Source organism: Arachis ipaensis, chromosome B1, assembly GCF_059453495.1.
Source record: "Arachis ipaensis isolate K30076 ecotype BB chromosome B1, ASM5945349v1, whole genome shotgun sequence".
Lineage (NCBI taxonomy): Eukaryota > Viridiplantae > Streptophyta > Magnoliopsida > Fabales > Fabaceae > Arachis > Arachis ipaensis.
In genome coordinates this window covers 45,922,554-45,930,843 of record NC_142436.1, presented here as the reverse complement: position 1 = coordinate 45,930,843, position 8,290 = coordinate 45,922,554, and the positions used below count along the sequence as shown (strand labels likewise).

Here is an 8,290-nt window from a genome sequence, read left to right as displayed (position 1 = left end):
TAACTAATTGACTTTTTGTTTGTTTCTTATCTTTTTCAAAACTACCTAACTAACTCTCTCTCTCTAATTTTTGAAAATATCTCCCTCTTTTTCAAAAATTCTTTTTAATTAACTAATTGTTTCAATTTTTAATCTTAACTTGATTTCATTCCTAATTTTCGAAAATCACTAACCCCTTTTCAAAATTTTATTTTCAAAAATTCTCTTTCTCTCTCATCTCCTTCTATTTATTTATTCATCTACTAACACTTCATCTCACACAAATTCGAACCCCCTCTTCCATCTGTGTTCGAATTTTCTCTACTTCCCTTCTTTACATTGCATTCTTTTCTTCTTCTACTCACACAGGGGAACCTCTATACCTAGGCAAAAAGGATCCCTATTATTATTATTTTTCTGTTCCCTCTTTTTCATATGAGCAAGAGTAAGGACAAGAACATTCTTGTTGAAGCAGACCCTGAACCTGAAAGGACTCTGAAGAGGAAACTAAGAGAAGCTAAAATACAACAATCCAGAGATAACCTTACAGAAATTTTCGAACAAGAAGAGGATATGGCACCCGAAAATAATAATAATGCAAGGAGGATGCTTGGTGACTTTACTGCACCTAATTCCAATCTACATGGAAGAAGCATCTCCATCCCTATCATTGGAGCAAACAATTTTGAGCTTAAACCTCAATTAGTTTCTCTGATGCAACAAAACTGCAAGTTTCATGGACTTCCATCTGAAGATCCTTTTCAATTCTTAACTGAATTCTTGCAGATATGTGATACTGTTAAGACTAATGGAGTAGATCCTGAAGTCTACAGGCTCATGCTTTTCCCTTTTGCTGTAAGAGATAGAGCTAGAATATGGTTGGACTCTCAACCCAAGGATAGCCTGAACTCTTGGGATAAGCTGGTCACGGCTTTCTTAGCCAAGTTCTTTCCTCCTCAAAAGCTTAGTAAGCTTAGAATGGATGTTCAAACCTTCAGACAGAAAGAAGGTGAATCCCTCTATGAAGCTTGGGAGAGATACAAGCAACTGACTAAAAAGTGTCCTACTGACATGCTTTCAGAATGGACCATCCTGGACATATTCTATGATGGTCTGTCTGAATTAGCTAAGATGTCATTGGATACTTCTACAGGTGGATCCATTCATCTAAAGAAAATGCCTGCAGAAGCTCAAGAACTCATTGACATGGTTGCTAATAACCAGTTCATGTACACTTCTGAGAGGAATCCTGTGAGTAATGGGATGCCTCAGAAGAAGGGAGTTCTTGAAATTGATGCTCTGAATGCCATATTGGCTCAAAATAAAATATTGACTCAATAAGTCAATATGATTTCTCAGAGTCTGAATGGAATGCAAGCTGCATCCAACAGTACTCAAGAGGCATCTTCTGAAGAAGAAGCTTATGATCTTGAGAACCCTGCAATAGCAGAGGTGAATTACATGGGTGAACCATATGGAAACACCTATAATTTCTCATGGAGAAATCACCCAAATCTCTCATGGAAGGATCAACAAAAGCCTCAATAAGGCTTTAATAATGGTGGAAGAAATAGGTTTAACAATAGTAAACCTTTTCCATCATCCACTCAGCAACAGACAGAGAACTCTGAACAAAATACCTCTAATTTAGCAAACTTAGTCTCTGATCTATCTAAGGCCACTGTAAGTTTCATGAATGAAACAAGGTCCTCCATTAGAAATTTGGAGGCACAAGTGGGCCAGTTGAGTAAAAAGATCACTGAAATCCCTCCTAGTACTCTCCCAAGCAATACAGAAGAAAATCCAAAAGGAGAGTGCAAGGCCATTGATATAACCATCATGGCCGAATCCAAAGAGGAAGGGGAGGACGTGAATCCCAAGGAGGAAGACCTCCTGGGACGTCCAGTGATCAATAAGGAGTTTCCCTTTTGAGGAACCAAAGGAATCTGAGGCTCATCTAGAGACCATAGAGATTCCATTGAACCTCCTTATGCCATTCATGAGCTCTGAAGAGTACTCCTCTTCTGAAGAGAATGAAGATGTTACTGAAGAGCAAGTTGCCAAGTTCCTTGGTGCAATCATGAAGCTGAATGCCAATTTATTTGGTAATGAGACTTGGGGAGATGAACCTCCCCTATTCACCAATGAACTGAATGCATTGGATCAACTGAGATTGCCTCAGAAGAAACAGGATCCTGGAAAGTTCCTGATACCTTGTACCATAGGCACCATGACCTTTGAGAAGGCTCTATGTGACCTGGGGTTAGGAATAAATGTCATGCCACTCTCTGCAATGGAGAAACTGGGAATCTTTGAGGTACAAGCTGCTAAAATCTCATTAGAGATGGCAGACAATTCTAGAAAACAGGCTTATGGACAAGTAGAGGACATATTAGTAAAGGTTGAAGGCCTTTACATCCCTGCTGATTTCATAATCCTAGATACTGGGAAGGATGAGGATGAATCCATCATCCTTGGAAGACCCTTCCTAGCCACAGCAAGAGCTGTGATTGATGTTAACAGAGGTGAACTAGTCCTTCAATTGAATGAGGACTCCCTTGAGTTTAAAACTCAATGACATCCTTCTGTAAACATGGAAAAGAGGCACAGTAAGCTTCTCTCAAAACAGAGTCAACCAGAGCCCCCACAGTCAAACTCTAAGTTTGGTGTTGGGAGGCCACAACCAAACTCTAAGTTTGGTGTTGAACTCCCATATCCAAACTCTAACTTTGGTGTTGGGGAGTCTCAACAATGCTCTAAACATATGTGAGGCTCCATGAGAGCCCACTGTTAAGCTATTGACATTAAAGAAGCGCTTGTTGGGAGGCAAACCAATTTTTATTTATCTAATTTTACTTTTATTGTTATTTCATGTTTTATTAGGTTCATGATCATGTGGAGTCACAAAAAAAATATAAAAATTGAAAAGGGAATCAAAAACAGCAGAAGAAAAATCACACCCTGAAGGAGGATCTTACTGACGTTTAAACGCCAGTAAGGAGCATCTGGCTGGCGTTCAACGCCAGAACAGAGCATGGATCTGGCGTTGAACGCCAGAAACAAGCAGCATCCTGGCGTTCAGACGCCAGAAATGCACACTGAGGAAGAGTTGGCGCTGAACGCCAGAAACAAGCATCTGGCTGGCGTTCAACGCCAGAAATATGCTGCATCTGGGCGCTGAACACCCAGAACAAGCATCAATTCGGCGTTTAAACGCCAGAATTGCATGCAAAGTCATTTTACATGCCTAATTGGTGCAGGGATGCAAATCCTTGACACCTCAGGATCTGTGGACCCCACAGGATCAACTCAGCATCTGTGGACCCCACAGGATCCCCACCTACCACCACTCACTCTCTTCCCTCTTCTCAATGTTCATCCTCTCTTCCCAATAAACACTATTCCCCAAAACTCTTCACCAATCACCTCAATCTCTCTTCCCTATCATCACTTCACCACTCACATCCATCCACTCTTCCCCATAAACCTACCTCATAAACTCCACCTACCTTCAAAATTCAAAATCAATTTTCCACCCAAACCCACCCTATATGGCCGAAATTAAACCCCCTCCCCTCCCTATATAAAGCCCTCCATTCTTCCTCATTTTCACACAACACAACCCTCTCTTCCCCTTCTTGGCCAAATACACCTCTCCCTCCTCTCCTCCATATTTTCTTCTTCTTCTTCATCTATTCTTTCTTTTCTTGCTCGAGGGCGAGCAATATTTTAAGTTTGGTGTGGTAAAAGCATAAGCTTTTTGTTTTTCCATTACCATTAATGGCACCTAAGACCGGAGAATCCTCTAGAAAAGGGAAAGGGAAGACAAAAGCTTCCACCTCCGAGTCATGGGAGATGGAAAGATTCATCTCTAAAGCTCATCAAGACCACTTCTATGATGTTGTGGCCAAGAAGAAGGTGATCCCCGAGGTCCCTTTCAAGCTCAAGAGAAATGAGTATCCAGAGATCCGACATGAAATCCAAAGAAGAGGTTGGGAAGTTCTAACAAACCCCATCCAACAAGTCGGCATCCTAATGGTTCAAGAGTTCTATGCCAATGCATGGATCACTAGGAACCATGATCAAAGTAAGAACCCGAACCCAAAGAATTATCTCACCATGGTTCGGGAGAAATACTTAGATTTTAGTCCGAAAAATGTGAGGTTGGCATTTGACTTGCCTATGATGCAAGGAGATGCACGCCCCTACACTAGAAGGGTCAACTTTGATCAAAGGTTGAACCAAGTCCTCATGGACATATGTGTGGAAGGAGCTCAATGGAAGATTGACTCAAAAGGCAAACCGGTTCAACTTAGAAGCCTGGACCTTAAACCTGTGGCTAGAGGATGGTTGGAGTTCATCCAACGCTCCATCATCCCCACTAGCAACCGATCTGAAGTTACTGTGGATCGGGCCATCATGATTCATAGCATCATGACTGGTGAGGAAGTAGAAGTTCATGAAGTCATCTCCCTTGAACTCTACAAAATAGCCGAAAAGTCCTCCCCCTTGGCAAGGCTAGCTTTCCCTCATCTTATTTGCCATCTATGTTACTCAGCTGGAGCTTTCATAGAAGGAGACATTCCCATTGAGGAAGAGAAGCCCATCACTAAGAAAATGATGGAGCAAACAAGAGAGCCCACTCATGGAGCTCAAGAAACACATGAGGAAGCTCATCATCAAGAAATCCGTGAGATACCTCAAGGGATACACTTTCCTCCACAGAATTTTTGGGAGCAAATCAACACCTCCCTAGGAGAATTAAGTTCCAACATGGGACAATTAAGGGTGGAACATCAAGAGCACTCCATCATCCTTCATGAAATTAGAGAAGATCAAAGAGCAATGAGGGAGGAGCAACAAAGACAAGGAAGAGACATAGAAGAGCTCAAGGACATCATTGGTTCCTCAAGAAGGAAACGCCACCATCACTAAGGTGGACTCATTCCTTGTTCTTAAATTTTCTGTTTTTCGTTTTCTTATGTTAAATGTTTATCTATGTTGGTGTCTTTATTACATGATCACTAGTGTCTAAGTGTCTATGCCTTAAAGTAGTGAATATGAATCCATCACCTCTCTTAAATGAAAAATATTTTAATTCAAAAGAACAAGAAGTACATGAGTTTTGAATTTATCCTTGAACTTAGTTTAATTATATTGATGTGGTGACAATGCTTCTTGTTTTCTGAATGAATGCTTGAACAGTGCATATGTATTTTGAAGTTGTTGTTTAAGAATGTTAAATATGTTGGCTCTTGAAAGAATGATGACAAGGAGACATGTTATTTGATAATCTGAAAAATCATAAAAATGATTCTTGAAGCAAGAAAAAGCAGTGAATACAAAAGCTTGCAGAAAAAAAAAGAGCAAAAAAAAATTAGAAAAAAAAAAGAGAAAAAGCAAGCAGAAAAATCCAAAAGCTCTTAAAACCAAGAGGCAAGAGCAAAAAGCCAATAACCCTTAAAACCAAAAGGCAAGGGTAATAAAAAGGATCCCAAGGCTTTGAGCATCAGTGGATAGGAGGGCCTAAAGGAATAAAATCCTGGCCTAAGCGGCTAAACCAAGCTGTCCCTAACCATATGCTTGTGGCGTGAAGGTGTCAAGTGAAAACTTGAGACTGAGCGGTTAAAGTCAAGGTCCAAAGCAAAAGAAGAGTGTGCTTAAGAACCCTGGACACCTCTAATTGGGGACTTTAGCAAAGCTGAGTCACAATCTGAAAAGGTTCACCCAGTTATGTGTCTGTGGCATTTATGTATCCGGTGGTAATACTGGAAAACAAAGTGCTTAGGGCCACGGCCAAGACTCATAAAGTAGCTGTGTTCAAGAATCAACATACTGAACTAGGAGAATCAATAACACTATCTGAACTCTGAGTTCCTATAGATGCCAATCATTCTGAACCTTAATGGATAAAGTGAGATGCCAAAATTATTCAAGAGGCAAAAAGCTACAAGTCCCGCTCATCTGATTGGAGCTATGTTTCATTGATAGTTTGGAATTTATAGTATATTCTCTTCTTTTTATCCTATTTGATTTTCAGTTGCTTGGGGACAAGCAACAATTTAAGTTTGGTGTTGTGATGAGCGGATAATTTATACGCTTTTTGGCATTGTTTTTAGTATGTTTTTAGCAGGATCTAGTTACTTTTAGGGATGTTTTCATTAGTTTTTATGTTAAATTCACATTTCTGGACTTTACTATGAGTTTGTGTGTTTTTCTGTGATTTCAGGTATTTTCTGGCTGAAATTGAGGGATTTGAGCAAAAATCAGATTTAGAGGTTGAAGAAGGACTGCTGATGCTGTTGGATTCTGACCTCCCTGCACTCAAAGTGTATTTTCTGGAGCTACAGAACTCAAAATGGCGCGCTTTCAATTGCGTTGGAAAGTAGACATCCAGGGCTTTCCAGAAATATATAATAGTCTATACTTTGGGAGAGTTTAGAAGACGCAAAAGGGCGTTGAACTCCAGTTCTACGCTGCAGTCTGGAGTTAAACGCCAGAAACACGTCACGAACCAGAGTTGAACGCCAAAAACACGTTACAACTTGGCGTTCAACTCCAAAAGAAGCCTCTGCACGTGGAAAGCTAAAGCTCAGCCCAAGCACACACCAAGTGGGCCCCGGAAGTGGATTTATGCATCAATTACTTACTTCTGTAAACCCTAGTAGCTAGTTTAGTATAAATAGGACTTTTTACTATTGTATTAGACATCCTGGATTATATTTTTGATCATGTGATCACGTTTTGGGGGTTGGCCATTCGGCCATGCCTGAACCTTTCACTTATGTATTTTCAACGGAGAGTTTCTACACTCCATAGATTAAGGTGTGGAGCTCTGCTGTTCCTCATGAATTAATGCAAAGTACTACTGTTTTCTATTCAATTCAACTTATTCCGCTTCTATGATATCTATTCGCACCCAAGAACATGATGAATGTGATGATTATGTGACGCTCATCATCATTCTCACTTATGAACGCGTGCCTGACAAACACTTCCGTTCTACATGCAACCAAGCTAGAATGAGTATCTCTTAGATATCTAATACAGGGGACCGAGTCCGAGTTATTAGTATCTTCGTGGTATAAGTTAGAACCCATGGATGGCCATTCCTGAGATCCGAAAAGTCTAAAACTTGTCTGTGGTATTCCGAGTAGGATCTGGGAAGGGATGGCTGTGACGAACTTCAAACTCGCGAGTGCTGGGCATAGTGACAAACGCAAAAGGATAGTAAATCCTATTCTAGTATGATCGAGAACCTCTAGATGATTAGTCATGCCGTGACAGAGCATTTAGACCATTTTCACAGAGAGGATGGGATGTAGCCATTGACAACGGTGATGCCCTTACAAAAAGCTTGCCATGGAAAGGAGTAGGACTGATTGGATGAAGACAGCAGGAAAGCAGAAGTTCAGAAGAACGAAGGCATCTCTATACGCTTATCTGAAATTCTCACCAATGAATTACATAAGTATTTCTATCTTTATTTTCTATTTATTTATTATAATTCGAAAACTCCATAACCATTTGATATCCGCCTGACTGAGATTTACAAGGTGACCATAGCTTGCTTCATACCAACAATCTCCGTGGGATCGACCCTTACTCACGTAAGGTTTTATTACTTGGAAGACCCAGTGCACTTGCTGGTTAGTTGTGCGAAGTTGTGAAGTTATGTTTGGACCATGGTATTGTGCACCAGTTTGTTGGCGCCATTGCCAAGGAGAGAACGAACAACAAATTTTACAACCTGAGTAACAATTTCGCATACCAAAACTTCAAGTGGGTAAAATCCTTAGCCTTTATCTTTACTTTTCTACTTGAATATGGTTTGCTTGAAACTGATGGCCAGCTTAGAGCTCTTTGTGGCTTTAAGAGTAAGAGAGAAATGGCTCGCACTCCAAGCTGGTATGCAGGATTCAATAAAGCTCCACGCTTCAATTTGAGGTGCAAGGATTGGTTTCGAGCTCGAGTGAATGGATCTCGAAAGATGTTTGGTCATCTTAGTGAGAATTTAAATTCCATACTACCCGGGCTGGAAAAATGTAGATCCAGACAAAGATGGGTACAGAAGCAAGGTTTGGGATCCTGGAATTTATCCTGATAGTCAACAATCGTGGAGCCTGAAAACCTATTTAAATTTACTAAAAGGCTTTACATGCCTAGTTTGGGACCCCGGAGGATATCGGAATTGCAAACATTGGTGGAGATATCTGGATGAATTCAAACACAAGCCACCATAACAAGAAGCTCACCAGAATGTCCAACTTAAGGACTTTAACTAAAAGTGCTAGGTGGGAGACAACCCACC

The 8,290-nt window shown here is 40.6% G+C and overlaps 1 non-coding gene across 1 annotated transcript; it reads right to left on the bottom strand.

The window, feature by feature from the left end:
- Positions 1-948: 948 nt before the first annotated feature.
- Positions 949-1,056, bottom strand: LOC148576431 (small nucleolar RNA R71). The gene has a single exon (XR_015903026.1). It is a non-coding gene; the product is annotated as a small nucleolar RNA R71 (small nucleolar RNA).
- Between the last annotated feature and the right edge of the window lie 7,234 nt (positions 1,057-8,290).